This window comes from Vicugna pacos, chromosome 27, assembly GCF_048564905.1.
Source record: "Vicugna pacos chromosome 27, VicPac4, whole genome shotgun sequence".
In the NCBI taxonomy this organism is placed as follows: Eukaryota; Metazoa; Chordata; class Mammalia; order Artiodactyla; family Camelidae; genus Vicugna; species Vicugna pacos.
In genome coordinates this window covers 26195010-26206598 of record NC_133013.1, presented here as the reverse complement: position 1 = coordinate 26206598, position 11589 = coordinate 26195010, and the positions used below count along the sequence as shown (strand labels likewise).

Here is an 11589-nt window from a genome sequence, read left to right as displayed (position 1 = left end):
TAAGGCCAGAGTTGTGTCAAGAGTTGCTCCCCTTTTTGGAGCCGGGGCTGGCCACTAGCCTGGCATGGGACTGGGGCCGGGCTGGCCGGGTGGCCGTGGGTGGAAAGAAAAGAGGAAAACCAGCTCAGTGGAAATTGCCCTGCGGTTGGCTCAGGCGCCCACGACACACTGTATTTATAGAGAGCTCCCTGCAGCTCTGAATGCCTCACCGGCGAGTTAACCCTTCGCAGGCCTCGGTACCAGCCTGGCGCTGGCAGAGAGCACCGGACTGGGGGTCAGGCGGCCGGAACTGAGCTCCGGCTGTGCCGCCAGCGGCCTGGAGGGCGAGTCGGGGCGGGCAGGGATCAGCCCCGCGCCCCTTCGCCGGAGCGCCCGCGGGGTCCGGCCGGGGCCAGGGGCGGGCCCGGGCCGCCGCCCCACGCGGCCGCCGCGGGGCCAATCCGGCCTCCGGGGCGCGGCCCGCGGCTTCCTCCCGCCCGCCCCGCCCCTCGGGCTCCCGGGGCCGCCCCCGGCCCCCCCTTCGGGCCCGGCCCCGCGGCGGCGGCACCTCGGCAGCGCTCGGCCGCGTCCCCGAGGCCCGGGAGTCGGCGCGGCGCGGTGAGTGCTTGCGTGGCGGGCCCGGCGCGGGCGGGGGCGGCCTTTGTCTGCGGCCGAGCTGGGCCCCGCGCCGCCCGCGCCCCCAGCCCTCTCCCCGGGGCCGGCACGGGGACCCCGGCTCTGGGGCCGCCGGGATCCAACCGCGCCCCGAGCCTGGCCTCGCCTTCCCTCCGGCCGGCGGGGCCTGGGGCGCTGTGGGACCTGCCCTTACCCGGAAAGACGCTGGAGCAGGCTGGCTGGGTGGTTGTGATCTGGAGGCCTGGGTGTGCAGGGGGACAGAGGCAGATGCCATTGTGTTGATGATTCTGGAAAGCTTCGTGAAGCCGCTGGCTGGAGCTGGGAGGGACGCGGAGGGTGGGGGGCGGGCTGCGGAGGCTAACACCCTAACCTGACCACCAGCTCTGAGGAGCGGGAGCTGCCAGGGAGGGGAGGGGGAGTGGTTAGATAGGGGAGGGGGGTCCACGCTGCTTGGCCCCGAAGGATGGAGTGGGCGACTGGAGGACTGCCACGTGCAGCAGTGGGCATGTGGGGGACAAATTCCGAGGACAGGCAGGGACAGCTGGCCTGGGTGAAGGGGTGAGTAGGTGTCGAGGGTGAGAGGCAGAACACGAGGGAGCAGGTATGGGGCAGTCTGGGCTTGGAAACCTCAGGGAGATGGTGGGGAAGGAGGGGATGGAGAATGTGGTGCAGGGAAGGCGGGGGGACCCAGGCTGGGGCCACACTAGAGCGGAGGGGATTGAATCGCACTGTCCCAAGTTCTCAACTGCTGCTTAGCTAGCAAACTGGCAGGTCTGGGGCCTAAGGCAGTGAACTTCCAGAAAAGGGGATTTACTTCTAAGCCAAACCTGCCCTAATGAGAAATGTGTGATGGATGACTCAGATATGGATCCATCGCTGAAGAAAACATTAAGCAAACAGGAAAGCACAAATGACTGGGGAGTGGGGAGGGTTCGTTTGACTTAATTGAGAAGAACTATTTACCTTCAAATTGGACGTGGATAACTGTAAATGAATCTGATTTCACTATTAAATTAAGGCCCTAGGTCCTTTTCTTGCATGCCTGTCTTTAGCAGTTAGTTTCTATATTAGAAAGTAATGAAGCTGTTCTAAGAGAGTTCTTTATTTAGTTCAGCCTCCTCTCTGATTCTCTCTGGCCTCCCAGAAATCCCTAGGAAATCTGATGCCGTGCAGCCTTGCTTGTAGTCTGCTGGGGGCCTGCACTTTAGGTGGGTGCTTTCGGAGGCTGAGGGAAATTGAAGTCTCAACTTGAAATTGAAGTCTAAACATGTCTGATGGGTTGGGCTGATCTGAGTGGCAGCGTGGTGATCTAAGTGGAGAGGGGTGGAGGGCTCTGAGGCTGTGGGTATGAGTGGTGGCTCGCACTTCCAGCTCTTTTGGGAATAGGAATATTTGGGGTGAGTACATTTCCCTGACATCTGGAGTTCCTGAGATGAAGCATTAATAATTTTATGTTAACCATTGAGCATCGGATCCTTCCTCCCCTGTTTTACATACATAATGGTCTGATACCAGGGCGCTTCTGATGTCGGTGAAATTTTCCTTCGTGACTTCAGATCCGCCCATTGAACATCAGTTTTTGCACTAAGGGCTTATACAGCAAGGGGACTCTTGAGGGGGTGAGCTTTGCACTGAGTGGCTTCAGTGATGCTTCTGTGGGTCCCATGACTGACTCTGGAGTTCTTTTCTTTTTCGATGGCATCACTGGTGGTTTCTCCTGCCTGCTTTCAGTGAATTTTCCAATTCAGTGCAGACTCCTGTGTTCCAAGAGATCAGACCATCCAGCTTGTTAGAGATGGGAAGCCTGCGTGAAAGCAAGCCCGAGGGAGAGAAGGGCGCTGGGATTTGACGACTGCTTTTGCTTCCTGTCTTTGGCCCTCTGCAGCTCTTTCTGGGCACCCGATGGAAGCAGGGTGGCTGAATGTCTGAGACACTCAGATGCTTGACAGTCGGGCCAGGTGCTTGCTTGTTTGTGGAAAGGACAGATAGAAGCGTGGTCCCTTCTGAGGAGGCGGTGTCCTTATTCTGCTGAGGCTGACTTCTGAACCTTCCTGTGGGAATTCCTCCACCCTTCAACTGTACCCTTCTCTGGAGTCGTCAATCTTCATTCTTTGGAACAGGATTTGGGTTTGATGCTGAGCTGGGCAATACTATTTGGGGTCAGAGACGCAGTGTGATCATGGAGCTGTGAGCTGAGATTCCACAGCACCCAAAGAGACCCCTAGAAAGGATGGTAGAACAAGTGCAGGCCACTTCTTGGTTGGACATGGAGGGTCTGGGCTGTGTGAAGAAAAATGACCCAAGTTCAAGCAGCCTCTGTGATTAGGACCACACAGGGCCTGAGTCATGGGGTCAGGAGAGGAGGAGGAAGGGCAGGCAGGATGATGTCACTGCCATGAGCTAGCGTCTCCTCTGAGTGGGTGGGCACTTCCATTGGTGTTCTTTTCCCACGCCCCCAGGGCAGGAATGACAGGAAGGTCCACCAGCACAAGATGGGAGGCATAGTCAGGGCCTGGGGGAGCACAAAGAGAGTGGGAGCTGGTCCCTGTGATCTTTGAGAAATTTCCTTTGGTCTCCATGGCTCAGAATGGACCACACATCTGGGAGAGGGCCACATGCTTTATATATCCTTTGCCTGCCACCCCCAGTTCTGCCACCCCTGCAGTACAAGGTTCCAGATAGGAGCATTGAGTGTTCAGGTTTTGGGGGGGGAGGCTGTGCTGGATGCTTAATTTAGATATCATCTGATTTAATCATTATAGCAGCCCTGTGAAGTAGGGTATCATTAGCTCCATTGCATAGATGGGGAAACCGAGGCCCAGAAACGGGAAGTCACATGGCCAAAGACATGCAGCTGGCCAATGCTGGAGCTGAGTTGTTTTCTGCCTCTGGAACTGGCTCTTTCTGCCACTCTGGAGGCAGGCACAGGCTTCACCCCTTGTTCTGGAGCCTGGCAAGATGTGCTAAGGGTCCCCACAGTGAGGCAGAGAGGAATCGTCTTGGGAGCTGGGAGAGAGGGCAGGCCTGACCTGGGTGTCCCAGACTAGTTGTCCCTGCAGCCCAGCTGGACCACTGCTAAGAGATCTCACTCTTCCAGAGGCCTGGTCCTCAGCACACTCATGCCTTCCAGGAGTTCCTTCTGTTCCTTCCAGTTCTGACCAGTGCCCCCAGCCAGCTGCCCCCATCATCCTTCATTCTCTTTGTGGTCCAGAGGATGGATGCCTCTCATGCCTTTGGGCCTTTGGCTTTCCTGAGCATAGGGAAGGTATGATGGAAGGAACCCACTGGGAGCAGGGACTGAGAAACATTTTCTTGTTGGGAGCCTGGGAGCAGGGAGAGACACTGCCTCTGGGAGGCAGGGCTCCCCGGTCACCCTAAAGTCAACATAGGCTCCCAGGAACGGGGCCTTCTGTGGGGGAGACACCGGAATGTGTGCTTGTGGGGGGTCCTGGCAGCAGCAGGGGCAGTAGCCGCTTGCGCCCACTGCTTGGTGGCTGTGTCCTGGCTTCTGGGGGGAGGAAGGGGGAGAGGACCACCAGGGATAAACCAGACACAGAGATGGAGCCCAACTGTGCGTTTGCTGCTTTGGAGCTGGGGTGCTGATGGGGTTCTAGCTGGAAAGGGGTCGGGGACCTAGATGTTTAGCCTGACAGAGGAGGTCTTGGCTGGGGAGAGTGGGTGGGAGGCAAAGGGGAGGCTCAGTGCAGAGGGTCGCAGGAGGCCTTGTCTCCATGCCCATGGTAATACTAACAAAAGCAGTAATAATTGTCAACACTGTCCATGTGCTTGGTGCTTTCCTAAGTCCTCTCTGTGTATCGTCTTATTTTATTCTCACAGTAGCCCTGTGGGGTGGAGATTGTTACCCCTTTTTTAGGGATGCAGGATCAAACCTCAAAGAGGTTAAGTCATATATACTTGATCATGTGTCTAGCAAGGCTTCTGAGTCAGGATGTGAACCTGGGCTGCTTGCTCCTGAGCCCACGCTATGCCGGGTGCAGGTGAGGTGGCCCGATAGCTCCATCTAACAGGCAAGGAGCTGAGGCCTGGAGGCACTTGTGAGCTGGCTCTCAGTCACCTCTGACAGTGACTTATGACTGAGTGTGGGCCTCTGGGCCGCCCACATCCCCTTTCTATAGGCTCAGATTCTCATCTGTACACTGGACTCAGGGTCCTACCTGTGCAGTGGGCATGGAAATGGGCACTGGACAGGTGAGCGCCAAGAGGCCTTCAGGCTGTGAGGTCTGGGAGCCGGTTAAACTCCTGAGGAGGAACCCCTGGAGGTCCAGAGGGGCTGGTGTTTAGGTGGAGGGGCTCTGCAGGCTTGCTCTGCTAGGGCGAACCTCTTTCAGGGTAGAGACGTAATGAACGTGGAGGCAGGTGTTAGGCAGAACACCTCTGGAGTGAGTGGCCCTTCCTTGAGTGAGGGCTTCTGGAAGGGATGGGATTTCCAGCCATATTTAGGTGGGCACTTGGCAGGACGGAGCGGAGGCTGAGTGACTGCAGATGTGCCCTGCAGGCCTGCCAGGGCCTGACCCGGGACCCGCCCTCTGATTTGGTCTCATGCTCCCTCATGCCTTCCCTTCCTCTCTCCACCTCCTCCTTCAAATCCTGTCTTTTGGCCAGATGTCTTCTGAGTTCAGGGTTTTGAGCTCCTGTTGGAGGGTGCGTGTGTCTGCACACGCGTATAGCCTCTGCATACACTTGTGGTTCTGAGATGGTATCATCTGCCTTGTCAAGTGGCTGTTGAACCCTGGGGGCTGCAGACTCTTTCTGTGGCGGCCCCGTAGCCAGAAGAGGGGGTGAGAGGCAGGCCAGCTGCTGCAGCAAAAGCCACTGAGACGTATGCGTTCTCTCTGCTTTTGCCTCCTCCAGTTCTGAAGCCCTGACGTCAGTGTGGAGAGGGTGCCTCGGTGGGGATGGTCTGGCTTGGGGAGGCCAGGGGCTCTGCTCTGCCCATTTTCCCTCTTCTTTGTTCTTCCTAAAGCCATAAAGGAAGCAGGCCGAGGATGCCAAGAAAACCTTGGCCCCACTCTGCCGGCCTGGCCCTACTGACACACTGCTGTCTTGACTCACACAGAAATCACTGAAAGGAAGAACTGATTTCTTCTCTTGGGTGGGATCACGAGGCTGGGGATCGGTGCCAAGTGGACACCCTTGAACACAAAAGGCTCAAACTGACTCATTATCAGGAAAAAGGAAGGCCAGCAGGATTCCCAGGGCACTCTGGGCATCCCCTTGACTCTCCCACAGATGCCCACCCGCTTATAGGGCACCAATACCAACGAGGTCAGTGTAAATAATTCTATTCAGTTGGGTCCTATAATCATCCTATGAGAGTAGAGGTTATAATTCCTGTGTCACAAATGCGCAAACTGAGGCTCAAAGATGTTTTCTCTACATCTCATGACTAGGAAGTGGCAGAGTCTGGATTTGAACCTGTATCTCTGACTCCAGAGTCGTCTTCTGAAAAACACCAGAGCTCACCTCTTCCATGAAGCTTCTTATGACTATATCAGGCTTGCATGTGATCACGGTCATAGCACAGGATGGTGGCCAGAACCTTCCATTGAGGGTTGAGATGGTGCAGAGAGCCCAGCAGGCTTGCTCTAGGGAGCCTAGCAAGTGAGTGGCACAGCCTGGTCTAAAACCCACAGGAATCTTTGATGTTACTCTTCCCCCTTTTTCTTGTGTTAATACAAAAGGATTAGATGCTCGTTGTCAGAGTTACAGAAGTGCCTCAACTAGAAGGTGGAAGTAGATACTTACCTTCATCCCTAAGCCCTAGGGTTGGGTTCACTCTCACTGTTCCAGACCCTCTTCCCGTATACAATCATCCATCCACCCATCTCTCTATTTATCTAAACACACATGTACTCATTCACTCACACATTCATTCATCAAACAATGCACTGAACACTCACTATGTGCCAAGGCTTTGCTAGCAGTCAGGATACAATAGTAAATAAAGCAGACATGGTTCCGTGCTCGGGAGGTAGACGGACTACGACAGACCTTAGAGTGGCAGACCTCTGACCCGGCTTTTCTGCCAGTGTGACTCTCATGATGTCATCTACGAAGAAGGAACTGTTTTCAAAAACCCTGTGAGGTAGGGAACAGGGTCCCATTGGAAGAGGCACACTGTGGCGAGGGGCGAACAGGAGGAGGTGAGGCTGGGGAGGTGGGCAGGGCGGGACCAGGCACAGCCCTGAAGGCCATGGAGGAGCTGATTAGATATTGAAAGCGATGACATGATGCACTTTCGTTTTTCTAGCAGTTTTTCTGGCTGCTGTGCAGAGTCTCGGCTGAAATGGAGAACTGGGTGTTGGGGAGAAGAGAGAAGGCGGGGAGACCAGTGACGAGGCAAGAGGTGATGGCGGCTTGGCAGACCAGGGAGAGAAGCGGAAGTGGAGGGAAAGAGGGGGAAGCCGTATCAGGCTGGCACGCTGTTTCTGTAAAGGGCCAGAACGTAAGTGGTGTATTCGGCTTTGTGACTGTTGCATTTCCTTAGTTCTGCCACTGTAGAGCAAAAGCAGCCACAGACACTGTGTCCATGAGCAAAGTGTGGCTGGGAGCCAGTGAAACTTGATTTACCGACTCTGAAATCTGAATTTCCTGTGATTTTCATGTGTCACAAGATATTCTTCTTCTTTTGATTTTCTAACCATTTAAAAAGGTAAACCCCGCCTTAACTGGTAAAGGGAACAAAAGTGGGTCGTGGGCTGGATTTGTAGCTTGCAGAGAGCCCTGAGATATGTTCTGGGGTCAGGGATGGCTGTTCCTGGTGATGGATTGCAAGGGTGAGAGAAGTCAGGTTTCTGGCTTGATCCAAGGATGGAGGACGGTGCCTTTACTAAGTGGGAAGGGCTGGGGAGGAACAGGTTTGGGGGAGAAATCAACAGTCTGAAGAGGGACACATTCAGAGGCAGACGGCAGTGAGTCACTGGAACAGAGATGTTTAGGGGGCAGTTGGGTTTAAGTTTGGAGCTCAGATGAGAGGTGTGGACTTGGAGAAGTAAATTTGGGAGTTGCCAGCATATAAATAGTGTTTAAAGCCACGAGAGTAGATGAAGTCATCTAGGAAAAAATAGTAGCTAGCAAGGAAGAAGAAGGCCTGGGAGCAAGCGCCCGGGGGCTCTGTGCCCCAGCAGGACAGGCCTGCGCTGAGCGGTGGGAGATGGGGAGAGAGGTAGGTGACCAGATATGGGGCCACGGGAACATTTTAATAAATGTAACACAGAAATGAGGCCATCTAATCCACAAGATACTTTATTCGCATGACCTGTGTCACAGGCTCATTTCCATGTTAGTGCCTGTTCTTTTGAAAGGCTGTGTGCTATCCCATCACACAGATGCAGCCTAATTACGGTACCAGTTCCGGACTGTCTCCCGTTTGTGTCGCCACCTGGGTGTCTGAGAGAGGAGCTGGTGTTTCTGTTCACCGGTTCCTACCAACTGTTCCCCGGGCCAGACCTTCTGCCGCTTGTTTTTGCACAGTCCACAAGCTAAGAATGGTTCTCACGTCTCTACTGGTTGAAAAAAATCATGTGACTCGTGAAAATTTAATTCTGAGTGTCCATAAAGTTCTACTGGAACCCAGCTCTGCTCGTCATGTATACACTGTCTCTGGCCGCTTACCTGCTGCAAGGGCAGCGTCGAGGCGGCGAGACAGACATGGGAGGGCTGCAAAGCCTAAGACATTTACTGTCCGGACCTTCACAGAAGCAGTTTGCTGAGCCCTGCCTGACTCAATGCTACACCGGGACCAGCAGTAGGTCCACACACTGGCCGAGCTGGCTGTTTTCAGCATGTCTAGGAGGATACGATCTAGAAAAAACTCTCTGATGCCTGCAGCCTCTCCATCCGCCATCCTCTTATTTTGAATAAACCATTGCCCTTTTAAAATATTATCCTTTAAGATAAACAGCAAGGTCCTGTTGTAGGGCACAAGGAAATACATTCCATATCCTATAATGAAAAAGAATATGAAAAGGAGTATATATGTGTGTATAACTGAATCACTATGCTGTACACCAGAAACAAACACAACACTGTACATCAACTGTATGTCAATTTAAAAATTTTTTTAAATAAATAAAATTAGACATCAGAAAAAAAAAATCATCCCTTAAAATTCAAACCTCTTCAGCAAGGTTAAAATTACACATTGATCAGTGCATCAAAGGTTGGGCCTACCTATGGCAATAATGTTACTCCTCTACCTAAAACCCTTTCCCCGTCCATCACCCACAAGCAAAACCCCACCATGACCTCCCGCTCTGGCCCTGGCCTGCCCCTTAGCTTCTCTTCCTCGTGTGGCCGCCATCTTAAACCCCATGTCAGCCCATCCTGATTTGCTTACAATTCCTCCAGTTTCCCGTCTGCTTCCTACGGCACAGCCTTTGCACGGGTTTCTCCTGCTGCCTGGAGTGGCCTTTCCCAGCCTGACCACTTGGGGAACTTCAGGTCAGTTTTTAGGGTTCAGCTTTGGGGCTATCTTGTCTCTGAGGTACCGCCCAGGAGCTCCCACTGTACTGAACTGTGGCGATCCCTGTGCACGTCCCCATGGGAATGCAGGCTCCTTGGGGACAGACACAGCTTAGTCACCTCTCTGTCCCCTGCTCCCCTGCCTGCCTATCAGGCACTCAGTGAATAGTTAAGTGAATATTTAAATACTCGAATGAATGTATACTCAAGGACTCCTTCAGTTGTGGGTAACAGAAACCTAGCTCAAACTGGCTTAAGGAATGAAAAGAAGAGATTACTCCTGTATCTGGGCGGTCTCGGTGTGCAGCTTGCTTCGGGCAGAGGGGCACAAATGTGTTTCCAGGGCTCTGTGTCCCTCCTGCTTTGACCTCTGCCTCTGTTTATTTGTTTGGGTCAGTTCTTTAGATTGTTGCTAGCTGACAGCTTCATTGCTAACAACCCCAGACCACATCCTTTTTAGCCACCTCAGCAAGAAATAGTCTTTTCTGAGAGCTCCAGCAGAAAAGCCCTGGGAAGTCTCTGATCCGGTGTGGCTGGGCTCACAGGCTTATTCCCACGCAAGTCACTGGCGGGGGCAGGGCAGGGGTTCTCCAGTGAGTCAGGTCTGGTCACGTGCTGAAGCCTGAGGCTGGGGTCAGCCCCATCCGCACCCTGTGGATGGGGTTCCCTGCAGGCAAGCCGAGAACCGTTATCAGAAGGAGCCAGCCTAGAACGAGAGAGGGGCACTCTAGAATAAAGGGCGTGGAGCAAAGTAACTCAGAGTGTCAACACTGACGACTGAAGGCAGAGGTCTGCTCGGCATACGTTTTGCTTCTGTGTCAAGGAAAGGAGGGCCAGAGCTGTTAAGAAGGAACTGGGGTTCAGGCCAGGTGGGAGGTGATAATCTGCTTTAAATGGATTTGCCTTCTGGCCCCTGGGCTTTCCTGTCCTGGTGCTGAGTGGACTTGGAGGTGAGGTCTCGGAGAAGCTATTGGGAATATTTCGGGACGACTAGGGCAGACAGAAGATGGCATGGAGGTGTGGGTCGCAGCACGCCACAGCCTCCCCCGTGTACAGAATCACCCCAGGCTCCCTGACCCACCCCTGACAGCCTCCCTGCCTCAGCTCCTGACAGCCTCTCCTAGGCGTCCCCGTCTTCCCAGAGTGTGCTGTGGGGGCTCGCTCCCTGGGACGTGGCTGGTGCTGCCGCCTGAGCCAGAGAGCTGGACTGTCTCCTGCGCTGTGACGTCCTCACTGAGCCTCCCCACTCCTCCAGTGAATTGCTCCACTCCCATAATTCCTGCTGTAAGCCTGCATCGTGTTTGTTGCATGGATGGATAAATGAATGCTGGAAGACTGAAGATGGCGAAGAAGGTAGATTATGGGAAGCACGGACTGGTAACCGTGTCCTTCATCCCTGACAAAGCCCTGGAACCAATGATCAGTTGAGCCCTTGAGGAAGAGCCCACCCTCGTCCAAAGAGCCCTCTGTCTGGTTCTTCTCCACTCGACTGGTTCCCCGCCAGACGCAGTGACACTTGGGGATGAGACAGACGGGCAGCGGGGGGGCAGCACAGGTAGGAAGACCTGTGCCCTCAGAGCCCTGAATAGCGGGCAGAGGCTGACCCGGGGCAGACCCTAGTGCCGCAGGTTTTTCCCATTCCTGTCCTCTCCCCGAGGACCTTGATGAAACAAAGCAAGCAGAGGAGGGCAACCTTTTCAGATGACACCCATTTGTTCTATTCTTCATCCACCAAAAAATTATTGAGCACTTTCTACGCACCAGGAACCATCAAAACAGCACTTCAAAAGATCACGGCGTGGTTACGTAACACCGGACTTGATGCCAGTGAATTACACACTTAAAAATGGTTAAAATGGTAAACTTCATGCTACGTGCATTTGGCCACAGGTGGAAAAAAAAAGATCATAGCAGTTGGAGTGATGGACTTAGCTTACCAGGGAGAATGTAATCGTAACAAATGAAGCATCCTGTAAAGCCCCTCCCCTTCCCAGATCTTTCAGGAGAGGATGGCAGAGATGTGGGTCTGCAGCAATGGGAGCAAATGACTTCTGGTCGCTGGCCACAGACTGGACAGTCTATTATTTTGGGTTGTCTTGGTGAACAGTGTGGCATGGCTGCCCAGGATGCCCTCCACCAGGGGGAGAGAGAGCTACCTGCAGGGCGGGTATACGGGAGAGGGCACCTTGTTCTGTGTGGTCCACGGGGTCGAACGAGGATTGATAATGGGCTGGCAGGTTTCGTCTCCAAAAAAGGTAGAGCCTTCCACTGATGAGAGCTGCTTCTCTGGGAGGTAGTGGGTGCCTCTGCCTAGAGGGGGCACACAGAGGTTGTGGGAGTGGCTCCCGTTTGGCTACCTGACCGTTAACTTCTGCGGTTTGTCCAGAACTTGCTGGGGGAAGGGAGGGCTTTCCTCATTCTATGATCTACCTCAGTGATCCCAACTTTGGCCTCCAGGGGTAGCTCCCCCATCCCGTCTGGGCTCCGGCC

At 54.1% G+C, this 11589-nt stretch overlaps 1 protein-coding gene across 1 annotated transcript in view; it reads left to right on the top strand.

Moving 5' to 3' along the window:
- Positions 1 to 470: 470 nt before the first annotated feature.
- The window catches only part of CD276 (CD276 molecule), a 29983-nt gene continuing 18864 nt past the window's right edge, over positions 471 to 11589 (top strand). Inside the window, exon 1 of the mRNA XM_072951047.1 lies at positions 471 to 597. The gene's annotated coding sequence lies outside the window, so the exon portion shown is untranslated. The remainder of the gene's footprint in view (positions 598 to 11589) is intronic.